This window comes from Hyperolius riggenbachi, chromosome 2, assembly GCF_040937935.1.
Source record: "Hyperolius riggenbachi isolate aHypRig1 chromosome 2, aHypRig1.pri, whole genome shotgun sequence".
Lineage (NCBI taxonomy): Eukaryota > Metazoa > Chordata > Amphibia > Anura > Hyperoliidae > Hyperolius > Hyperolius riggenbachi.
In genome coordinates, this window is record NC_090647.1 from 156,591,018 (window position 1) to 156,603,173 (window position 12,156).

The window sequence follows — 12,156 nt, forward strand, 5'->3', positions numbered from 1 at the left end:
CTCTCGCGATCGCGTTCCTATTTCATATCTGCTGTTGTGTGTGTGCGCGGTCGCTGGGTGGCGACTGGATTGGCGCACACACATACAACCTGTCCCTTTGCTCATCTCATTCGCAATCGCCTCTCTTGCGATTGCGTTCTGCGCTTCGTACAATTCCTGTCTGGCATTTGTGGAGGTACAGAGGATTGGTTCCTCTGCACTCCCCAGCGCCATCTGCCGACAGGAATTTTCCCTCTATGGGTGCGTAGCACCTTTTGCTGGGTGCCTGCAAAATTACACGCTTGTGGAGGATTTCCGCCGTGTCAGCGCACACGTTGTGCGCTGATCACGGAGAAAGTTCCACATTCGTTACAGAGTACCTTTTGTCTGACCAAATGTTTTAAAGTGTCTCTCTCTCTATATATATCCTACTAATATAATAAATGGAAAAGTTCGGATGTTTGGATGTTTAGATGTTTGGATGTTTGTTACTCGATCACGCAAAAATGGCTGAATGGATTTGAATTAAATTTGGCACACACATAGTACATTACCTGGAATAAAGTATAGGATACTTTTTATTCCCATAACCAAAAAGGGGGCGGAGACAAATACAAATTTCACTGGAAAATGTAAACTGCAGCCATTCTTACACTGTTGAAGGTAGGGTTCTCAAACTTTGCACAGTTGGTCGTTGGATGACTGGGATTAATATTCAGAAAGGTAGGTGGAGTCTATAAAAGCCAATCAAAATTAACATATTGGTTTTCAAGGGGAATATTTACATTGCTGCCATTCTTGCACTGTTAATGTCACAAGCCTCAAACCTAGTACAGTTGGTCATTGGGTGACTAGGGTTCAATTTCAGAAAGGGGGTGGAGCCACAAACAGCCAATTAGATTTGTTTCATTTCAATGCAAATTATTGATGCCAAACACCGCAAAGATCACAAACTTGGTAATTGATTAATTGTGCGTTAGGGTTAGAAAAGTAGGCACAGCCAACACCAGCCAAATACATAAGCGGGCAATGCCGGGTCATAAGTGGGCGGAGACAAATACAAATTTTACTGGGAAAATGTAAACACCAGCCATTCTTACACTGTTAATTGCAGGGTTCTCAAACTTTGCACAGTTGGTTACTGGGTGACTGGGGTTAATATTCAGAAAAGTGGGTGGAGCCTACAAAAGGCAATCAAAAATTACCTATTGATTTTTCAGGGGAATATTTCATTGCTGCCATTCTTGCACTGTTAATGGCATAAGCCTCAAACCTGGTATAGTTGATCATTGCGTGACTGGGGTTTACATTCATAAAACAGGGTGGAGCCACATACAGCCAATATGATTTGTTTCATTTTTATGCAGGTTATTGATGCCAAAGACCGCAAAGCTCACAAACTTAGTCATTGAGTAATTGATTAATTGTGTGTTAGGGTTAGGAAAAGTGGGCGCAGCCAGCACCTGCAAAATACATAATCGGGCAATGCCGGTTCATCAGTAGGCGGAGACAAATGCAAATTTCACTGAGAAAATGTAAACTGCAGCAATTCTTACACTTTTAATGGTAGGGTTCTCAATCTTTGCACAATTGGTCACTGAGTGACTGGGATTAATATTCAGAGAAGTGGATGGAGCCTACAAAAGCCAATCAAAATTCACCTATTGATTTTCAAGGGGAATATGTAATTGCTACCATTCTTGCACAAGCCTTAAACCTGGTACAGTTGGTCATTGGGTGACTGGGGTTCAAATTCAGACAAAGGGGTGGAGCCACAAACAGCCAATCAGATTTGTTTAATCTCAATGCAAATTATTGATGCCAAAGACCGCAAAGCTCACAAACTTGGTTATTGAGTAATTGCGTGTTAGCGTTACAAATAGTAGGCGGAGCCAACACCAGCCAAATGCATACCTGAACAATGTTAGGAAATAAGTGGGTGGAGAAAAATACAAATTTCATTGCGCAAATGTAAACTGCAGCCATTCTTACACTGGTAATGGTAGGGTTCTCAAACTTTGCACAGTTGGTCACTGGGTGACTGGGATTAATATTCAGAAAAGTGGGTGGAGCCTATAAAAGCCAATCAAAATCCACCTATTGATTTTTAAGGGGAATATTTAATTGCTGCCATTCTTGCACTGTTAATCACCTGTACCTGGTACAGTTAGCCATTGGGTGATTGGGGTTAAAATTCAGAAAAGGGGTGGAGCCACATCTAATCAGATTAATTTTATCTCATTGCAAATTATTGATGCCAAAGACCACAAAGCTCACATACTTGGTCATTAAGTAATTGTGTGTTAGGGTTAGGAAAAGTGGGCAGAGCCAACACTAGCCAAATACATACCCGGGCAACGCCGGGCGTCCAGCTAGTATTTATATATTTCTTATGGAGATTGGGGTTCTCCAGTGCTGCGTGCATGCTTTGCATAGTATTGCATAAAATTCGGTTTGTGCTGCTCATCCCTCGGCTTATATTATTTTCCCCTGTGAGCGTGCATAACCACGCCCACCTCTAGCACAGTTAAAGGAATACTATCGATACCCAAGTGTTCTAAAATGACAGTGTGCAAATAATGTCTAAGTAGCTGTGTAAACACTTTCCTACTTTTCATGTTAAATATTAGAGGCAAAAGCTGTAATTTATTGAGGGTAGGATTTAGCTATATTGGGACAAATCAATTGCAGAAGGGGTGTCTGCTTCAATGCACAGCCAGAGTTGCATATCAGACTACAGAAAGCAAATATCAAACATATCAAACTCTGAAAGCAAAAACAGTATGAAAAGCTGTGACAATTAGTTACATATCCTCTGCTCTCTTCAAACACATCAGTCAGAAACACAGGACACAGGAGCTGCAGCTGTTGGGAGTAGAGATGAGCCGAAATTTTCGAAATTTCGAACTGCTTTTATTACGAATGCGAAATTTAACATTACGACCCAAATTCGTAATTTCGTAATTAATTTTCAAATCGTAATTTACAATTTCGTAATCGAAATTTCACTCCCGTAATGACGAATTTCGTGTCTCCAACCGAAATTTTACTGTTTCAGGTTTGTAAGGGTTTCTATCCCTCTAGATGCCTAAAATGAATAGCACAGCCAGCCCTCCTCCTCCTCCTCCTCCTCCTCCTCCTCCTCCTCCTCCTCCTCCTCCCCTCTCTCTCTCTCTCTCTCTCTCTCTCTCTCTCTCTCTCTCTCTCTCTCTCTCTCTCCAGAGATCTGTAGTATTTCAAAACCATACTCACATTCATGACATGTCCAGGGATCAAACCCAGGCCAACCACATGGAAGACAGCTATGCTCACCACCATACCACCAAACACACACTAAATAGACTGCTAACCTAAATCTTACTTGTAGACAGTCATATGAGACACATGCTGGGTGCAGGGCTTTGTGATTGGACCATGGACCATGCGATAGAGTGAGGTGCAAAAATGAAATCATGCCTAGCAGAGGATGGTTTCACAATGCTAAATGCTAGGCTGGCTGTGGTGCAATTGGTTAGTGCGTCTGGCTGGTAACAGCAAGGTTACAGGTTCGATTCCATCCAGGCATGTCTTTTCCTTTTGCGTTCAACAGTTGTCCAAACAGAGCCAACAGAGCCCCAGATAGCCATGTAGAGTTAGGTCACAGCTAGCCTGGCTGTGGTGCAATTGGTTAGTGTGTCTGGCTGGTAACAGCAAGGTTACAGGTTCGATTCCATCCAGGCATGTCTTTTCCTTTTGAGTTCAACAGTTGTCCAAACACCGAGCACAAAGTTTTGCATGCGTAAAGTTTTACGCACGCAAAATACCCCATGGGGTTCAATGGCGCAGCGCGCGCACGCAAAAGGAAAAGACATGCCTGGATGGAATCAAACCTTGCTGTTACCAGCCAGACACACTAACCAATTGCACCACAGCCAGGCTAGCTGTGACCTAACTCTACATGGCTATCTGGGGCTCTGTTGGCTCTGTTTGGACAACTGTTGAACGCAAAAGGAAAAGACATGCCTGGATGGAATCGAACCTGTAACCTTGCTGTTACCAGCCAGACGCACTAACCAATTGCACCACAGCCAGGCTAGCTGTGACCTAACTCTACATGGCTATCTGGGGCTCTGTTGGCTCTGTTTGGACAACTGTTGAACGCAAAAGGAAAAGACATGCCTGGATGGAATCGAACCTGTAACCTTGCTGTTACCAGCCAGACGCACTAACCAATTGCACCACAGCCAGGCTAGCAGTGACCTAACTCTACATGGCTATCTGGGGCTCTGTTGACTCTGTTTGGACAACTGTTGAACGCAAAAGGAAAAGACATGCCTGGATGGAATCGAACCTGTAACCTTGCTGTTACTAGCCAGACGCACTAACCAATTGCACCACAGCCAGGCTAGCTGTGACCTAACTCTACATGGCTATCTGGGGCTCTGTTGGCTCTGTTTGGACAACTGTTGAACGCAAAAGGAAAAGACATGCCTGGATGGAATTGAACCTGTAACCTTGCTGTTACCAGCCAGACACACTAACCAATTGCACCACAGCCAGCCTAGCATTTAGCACTGTGAAACCATCCTCTGCTAGGCATGATTTCATTTTTGCACCTCACTCTATCGCATGGTCCAATCACAAAGCCCTGCACCCAGCATGTGTCTCATATGACTGTCTACAAGTAAGATTTAGGTTAGCAGTCTATTTAGTGTGTGTTTGGTGGTATGGTGGTGAGCATAGCTGTCTTCCATGTGGTTGGCCTGGGTTTGATCCCTGGACATGTCATGAATGTGAGTATGGTTTTGAAATACTACAGATCTCTGGGAGAGAGAGAGAGAGAGAGAGAGAGAGAGAGAGAGAGAGAGAGAGAGGAGGAGGAGGAGGAGGAGGAGGAGGAGGAGGAGGAGGAGGAGGAGGAGGAGGAGGAGGAGGAGGAGGAGGAGGAGGAGGAGGAGGCTGCTGGCTGGCTGTGCTATTCATTTTAGGCATCTAGAGGGATAGAAACCCTTACAAACCTGAAACAGTAAAATTTCGGTTGGAGACACGAAATTCGTCATTACGGGAGTGAAATTTCAATTACGAAGGCATCTAGAGGGATAGAAACCTTTGCAAAGTTTAAAATACTAAATTTCGTAATCGTAATTACGAAAATTTGCGTAATTTGCGAAAATTACGAAATTTCGATTACTGCTAAAATCGTAATTGTAGTAATTTCGCGAAATTTCGGAAATTCGTAATTAGGTCATTACGCTCATCCCTAGTTGGGAGCTCTCTTCTCTGTCACACACAGAGCTACACATAGAGTTAACTGATCAAGTGTGAGGGGAATTTCCCCTCTCCTCATGGCTCAGTCAGCTGTCAGTTTTGGTCAGTAAAGTTTGAAAGTATTTTGATAACAGTAAACAAAGAAGTTGCTACTAAAATGTATTCACCAGTTTTTAAGCTCCCTGGTCACCATGATCCCTAAGGAAGGGAAGGACCCACAACTTCCACAAAGCTACCGCCCAATATCACTTCTTAATGCGGATCTTAAAATAATCACTAAAGTTCTAGCTAATCGCTTAAATCCAATCCTCACATCCCTAATCAATAATGACCAGGTTGGTTTTATAATGGGCCGCCAAGCAGGAGATAATACAAGGAAGGCAATCAATTTGATAGAACTAATGAATAGATCTAAAGAGCCTTCTCTGCTTCTGAGTCTAGATGCAGAGAAGGCTTTTGACAGACTATCTTGGCCATTCCTCTTCAGAGTTATGGAACATCAGGGGTTCGATGGACCCTTTCTAACTCTAATACGATTTCTCTATTCCTCTCCATCCACCTCAGTAAAATTACCTTTTGCGTCCCCAACACCCTTCCCTATCCTCAACGGTACACGGCAAGGATGTCCCCTCTCCCCTCTATTATTCGCCCTTAGTATAGAGCCACTCGCTTGTGCAATACGACAGAACCCGGACATTGTGGGCGTTAAGCAAGGAACTCGAGATTATAAAATTTCGCTTTTCGCGGATGACATCCTCCTAACCCTGACTCAGCCGCTCACTACACTTCCTGTCCTACATACTATTCTACGGAACTTTGAGTCCATCTCAGGCTTTAAACTCAATCAGGAAAAAACTGAGGCACTACCTATCAAGATCCCACAAAACCTACTCGAAACCCTACAAAACACTTTTCATTATAACTGGAAGACACATGCTATCAAATACCTGGGTATTCACCTGACTCAAACTTATTCTACATTATATAAAGCAAACTATCCGTCTCTGATCCAATCTATACTCTCAGACCTACACAAATGGACGGCATATAAAATATCATGGATTGGCAGAATATACTCCCTCAAAATGAACGTCCTGCCACGATTATTATATTTATTTGAGACCCTCCCCATTCAAGTACCACCCTTACAGTTTAAAATATTACAACGTGCTTTCTTAAAATTTGTTTGGAATAACTCCAAACCCAGAATTAAATCCACTATTTTAATGGCATCCAGGGAACAAGGAGGTCTGGGATTACCTAACTTAAAACTATACTACCAAGCGGCACATTTAAGACAACTTTCTAAATGGTCTGATCTCAAAACATTCACTAAATGGGGCTTTATTGAAGCAATGAGTATTTTCCCAATATCATTACCAGCTCTAATCTGGCCCCAGACCCCGCCAAAGATCCCTACTGCTCAATTACTCCCTACTATTAAATTCACTCTGCAAATATGGCGGGCAACCGCAAAAACTGCCAACCTTAGATCCCCCTTATCCCCACTTTACCCTATACTAGGAAATCCAGCCTTTATCCCAGGTATGGCAGAGGATTTTATGGGCAGATGGTTCACCCTTCACTATACTAAACTTAGCAATTGGACTGACATACGAACAGGAAAAATTGTAACTAAAGAAGCAATAGAGGAGAAAGTACGATTCACAACTAAGCTCACTATGGAATACAATCAAATTTACCATTTTTTGAAATCCCTTCCCAAGGGCAATAACCCTATACCTACTTACACTCCATTCGAACGTCTATGTGATTACAAAGGGCATCAAAAAGGCCTTATATCAGCAATTTATGTCTTGCTTCTTGATAAATCCGGTTCTGCAAAACCTAATCACTCATATATGACAAAATGGGAACAAGCTCTGAACCAAACTATAAGTCTAGAAGACTGGTCCTCTATCTGGGAAAACGCTAAACATACCTCTATGTGCACACAAGTGAAAGAAAATATTTATAAAATATTATTCAGATGGTATAGAACTCCTGAAGTATTAGCTAAAATTTATCATGATGTGTCTAACACCTGTTGGAGGGAATGTGGTCACATAGGTTCCCTGGAGCATATCTTCTGGTCTTGCCCAGCTATTCAACCTCTATGGATAGATATCCAGACTCTGATCTTAAAAGTAACAGGTATACATATTCCCATGGATCCCATATATATGCTGTTAGGCAAACCTATCCCTAAAGTCAAAAAATATACCATGAGATTAATAACTCATATTCTCACGGCCACTAGGCTCTCTCTGGCCTCCAACTGGCGCAGTCTTTGTAGTCCCACAACACCCGAGATTATGGCTAAAATCAGATGGACCAAGCTAATGGAGTTTTTAACAGCTCTATTACGAGATTCAGAAACCACATATGACAAAATATGGGATCCATGGGAAACATATTTCTTGAACTATATGCCCCCATGATTGAATTGGAAGTTTGAATGGTAACAGGGACCTGAGGAAACTATACTTTAAACATCAACTACTAAACGGAAAGACAGACCCACGCAAATAGACCTTCTCCTCCTAGTTCTATTTTTCTCCTTATTCTTTTTAAGTTTTATTTTTCTCTCAATATATACCTCCTTCTCTTTTGCCTTACAATGTTACTAATACCCCTTAAGGCTGTTTATAGCACCAAGGTACAAATAGAAACCGGCATTGTTAGAAGGACGATAAAAAGTCATAACCTCTGATATATATGTACCTCTCCTGCTTACAGAATCCTTTATATGTGTATATATCTACATATGTATAATGATCACTCAATGTTTTTGATATAGCTGTTTATGCTTTGTGAATTCACTTAATAAAATTTTGTGTTAAACGAAAAAAAAATGTATTCACCAGTACTTAGCAGCACTTCCCAAACAATTCCTGTGTCAATTGAAAAAAATATTGATAGTATTCCTTTAAGCATATAAATGAGCGGTGCTCATAATTCAGTTAGTAGCTAGTCGAAGTGAGGTGTTTTTAATTTCATTTCTCCCACTTAGCTGACCCCTGAGATTTTGCTATGGTTCCCACTAGAACGCTGATAAAAACTAGCATTTTGCCTGGTTAGAGTAGGACTCACCAGATTGGGGACACTTTGGTGCAGTTGGTGAGCTTAAACACGTTAAAGCGTAACCAAGAGCCCCTGTCACTGTTTTCCTGTTGTGTGCTGCAGTACCCTCTGTATTTAAATATACATATTTATATATATATATATCTATATACACAATCGACTGATATTACATTGTATAAAACAGTGATTAGATTCAAATACACACAGCTGAAGTAGTTCAAGTCTTTTATTGTTTTAATATTGATGATTTTGGCATACAGCTCACGAAAACCCAAATTTCCTATCTCAAAAAATTAGCATATTTCATCCGACCAATAAAAGAAAAGTGTTTTTAAAACAAAAAAAGTCAACCTTCAAATAATTATGTTCAGTTATGCACTCAATACTTGGTCGGGAATGCTGTCGGGCGGGAATCAGCCTGTGGCACTGCTCAGGTGTTATGGAGGCCTAGGATGCTTCGATAGCGGCCTTAAGCTCATCCACAGTGTTGGGTCTTGCGTCTCTCAACTTTCTCTTCACAATATCCCACAGATTCTCTATGGGGTTCAGGTCAGGAGAGTTGGCAGGCCAATTAAGCACAGTAATACCATGATCAGTAAACCATTTACCAGTGGTTTTGGCACTGCGAGCAGGTGCCAGGTCGTGCTGAAAAATGAAATCTTCATCTCCATAAAGCTTTTCAGCAGATGGAAGCATGAAGTGCTCCAAAATCTCCTGATAGCTAGCTGCATTGACCCTGCCCTTGAAAAAACACAGTGGACCAACACCAGCAGCTGACATGGCACCCCAGACCATCACTGACTGTGGGTACTTGACACTGGACTTCAGGCATTTTGGCATTTCCCTCTCCCCAGTCTTCCTCCAGACTCTGGCACCTTGATTTCCGAATGACATGTAAAAGTTGCTTTCATCCGCAAAAAGTTCTTTGGACCACTGAGCAACAGTCCAGTGCTGCTTCTCTGTAGCCCAGGTCTGCCGCTGTTTTTGGTTCAAAAGGGGGTTCATGCTTCCATCTGCTGAAAAGCTTTATGGAGATGAAGATTTCCTTTTTCAGCACGACCTGGCACCTGCTCACAGTGCCAAAACCACTGGTAAATGGTTTACTGACCATGGTATTACTGTGCTCAATTGGCCTGCCAACTCTCCTGACCTGAACCTGATAGAGAATCTGTGGGATATTGTGAAGAGAAAGTTGAGAGACGCAAGACCCAACACTCTGGATGAGCTTAAGGCTGCTATCGAAGCATCCTGGGCCTCCATAACACCTGAGCAGTGCCACAGGCTGATTGTCTCCATGCCACACCGCATTGAAGCAGTTATTTCTGCAAAAGGATTCCCGACCAAGTATTGAGTGCATAACTGAACATAATTATTTGAAGGTTGACCTTTTTTGTTTTAAAAACACTTTTCTTTTATTGGTCGGATGAAATATGCTAATTTTTTGAGATAGGAAATTTGGGTTTTTATGAGCTGTATGCCAAAATCATCAATATTAAAACAATAAAAGGCTTGAACTACTTCAGTTGTGTGTATTTGAATCTAAAATATATGAAAGTCTAATGTTTATCAGTAAATTAAAGAAAATAATGAACTTTATCACAATATGCTAATTTTTTTAGAAGATCCTGTGTGTATATATATATATATATATATATATATATATATATATATATATATATATATATATATATACATATATATATATATACACACAGTAGCGTAGCTAAGGAGCTGTGGGCCCCGATGCAAGTTTTACAATGGGGCCCCCCCAAGCACTCTATACATAACACTTGATATGGTGCACCAAAACCTGCCAATGGCAACCACAGTGTCAGAGGTGCAAGAAGGGGATGGGGAACAGTTTAAGGATTACCACTATTCAAAGTATCTATAGAAGTGATTATTATGAGCACAGGACCAATAGAGAGCTAAGACTTTAGTTGAGGGAGGGCCCTTCGGGGCCCCTCTGGCCCAAGGGCCCCGATGCGGTTGCAACCTCTGCAACCCCTATTCCTGTTTTTGATAGACTGTAACAACATCAATTGATTGTATTTGTCACATAGATGTACGCATGGATGCACCTGTCCTAATAATGAATAAATAATAAGATGAGGAAAGGTGGGGGGGAAAGGCTGCGCATCCCTAAACACATGCTGCAATTGAATGGTTAATCGCACAGGCATACACCGCCTCTGCCAGACTGAAAAATGCATGCCCTGCATCCAAGACAAGTGCTAACATTTATTAAACTAGGAGGTACTTTAGCTTCCAATATGGTTTGCATGCAAAGTATATTATACTAGACACTTGCGCCACAAGGTTTTAAATTTAGGTTAGGTCACTTGCCCGGAGGTCTGCCTCACCGTGGCGCAAGTGTCTAGTATAATATACTTTGCATGCAAACCATATTGGAAGCTAAAGTACCTCCTAGTTTAATAAATGTTAGCACTTGTCTTGGATGCAGGGCATGCATTTTTCAGTCTAGCAGAGGCGGTGTATGCCTGTGCGATTAACCATTCAATTGCAGCATGTGTTTAGGGATGCGCAGCCTTCCCCCCCCCTTTCCTTAACTTTGTAACTATGTAACTGTTAGGTTAGCTGCTCCCAGCCCCTCCTCCTGAGTTTCCTGTTTGCATGATAAGTAGTAGCAGATTTACATATGATTTGCATCTGAATTGAATGCGAAGTGTGTAGAAAGTCTATATAGGTGCTACACACTGAGCTGGTGGTCATTTCAGATGCAGCCTTAGTGGTATGCGCTGGCGTTCTCCTCGCTGAAATAATAAGATGAACATAATGCACTGGCAATTTTTTTTATTGTAATACAAAGAAATTAATGATAAGCAACCTGCTAAATGCTGATACTGATTGTCAGTATGTTACATTATGAATCTGCTATCTGAGAACTCTGTGGTGAATTTAAATATGCAGTTAATTCCTCACGAAGTGTGGTGTCAGATATAGTGCCTCTTCTTGTGGATGCTGTGAGAGGTTCTAATGGAGCAGGTGGAATGAATTCATCCACAATGATGCCATCTTTGTCCCACACAAAATTATGTAGGACACATGCAGCCTTTACAATTGTCACAGCATTTGCAGTGTCCATCATCATGCTAGTGTGTAATATACACCACTTATTAGCCAATATGCCAAAGGCACACTCCACCACTTTTCTTGCAGTACTCAGGCGATTATTGAAAACAGTCCTTGCAGGGGTCAAAATGCGCTATGGGAAAGGCCTCATCATGTGGTTAGACAAGCCAAAAGCCTCATCCCCAATGAACACCAGTTGCCTATCTGGGCCATCTGGGCCTGGCCAGGGTCGAGGAGGAGGGGGATTGAGGCTTCCTTCTCTTAATTTTACACCAAAACGGCTGTTTAAAAAGATTCCTGAGTCACTGCTGCTTCCTTGTGCACCCACATCCACATAGCTGAACCTGTAGTTAGCATCAGCTACTGCTAGAAGCACAATATTTTTATAGTTATAAAATCTAGCACTATTTGGGGCTTGATTCACAAAGCAGTGCTAACTGTTAGCAAGCCTGTAAAAACCCCTTAGCACGTCTAAACAAGCTTTTCGTGCACAAAACTTTATGCGCGCAAAACATTATGCGCCTAAAACCTTACGAGCCCACTGCACAGAGCGCAGGGCGCTCCGCGCGAAGTGCCCATTAAAGCCTATGGGACTTAGCGCGCGCAAAATTTTGCGCGCGTAAACTTAGCGTGCAATCTGATTGAGAAATCCGGTGCTAACCTACTTAGCACCCTGGTTAGCATGTCTAAAGACTTTAGACGTGCTAAGTAGGTTAGCACTGCTTTGTGAATCAAGCCCTTGGAGGTATCACA

The 12,156-nt window shown here is 42.1% G+C and overlaps 1 protein-coding gene across 2 annotated transcripts in view; it reads left to right on the plus strand.

The window, feature by feature from the left end:
• The window catches only part of SUCLA2 (succinate-CoA ligase ADP-forming subunit beta), a 599,900-nt gene that overhangs the window by 521,735 nt on the left and 66,009 nt on the right, over positions 1–12,156 (plus strand). The gene's annotated exons all lie outside the window — the stretch shown is intronic.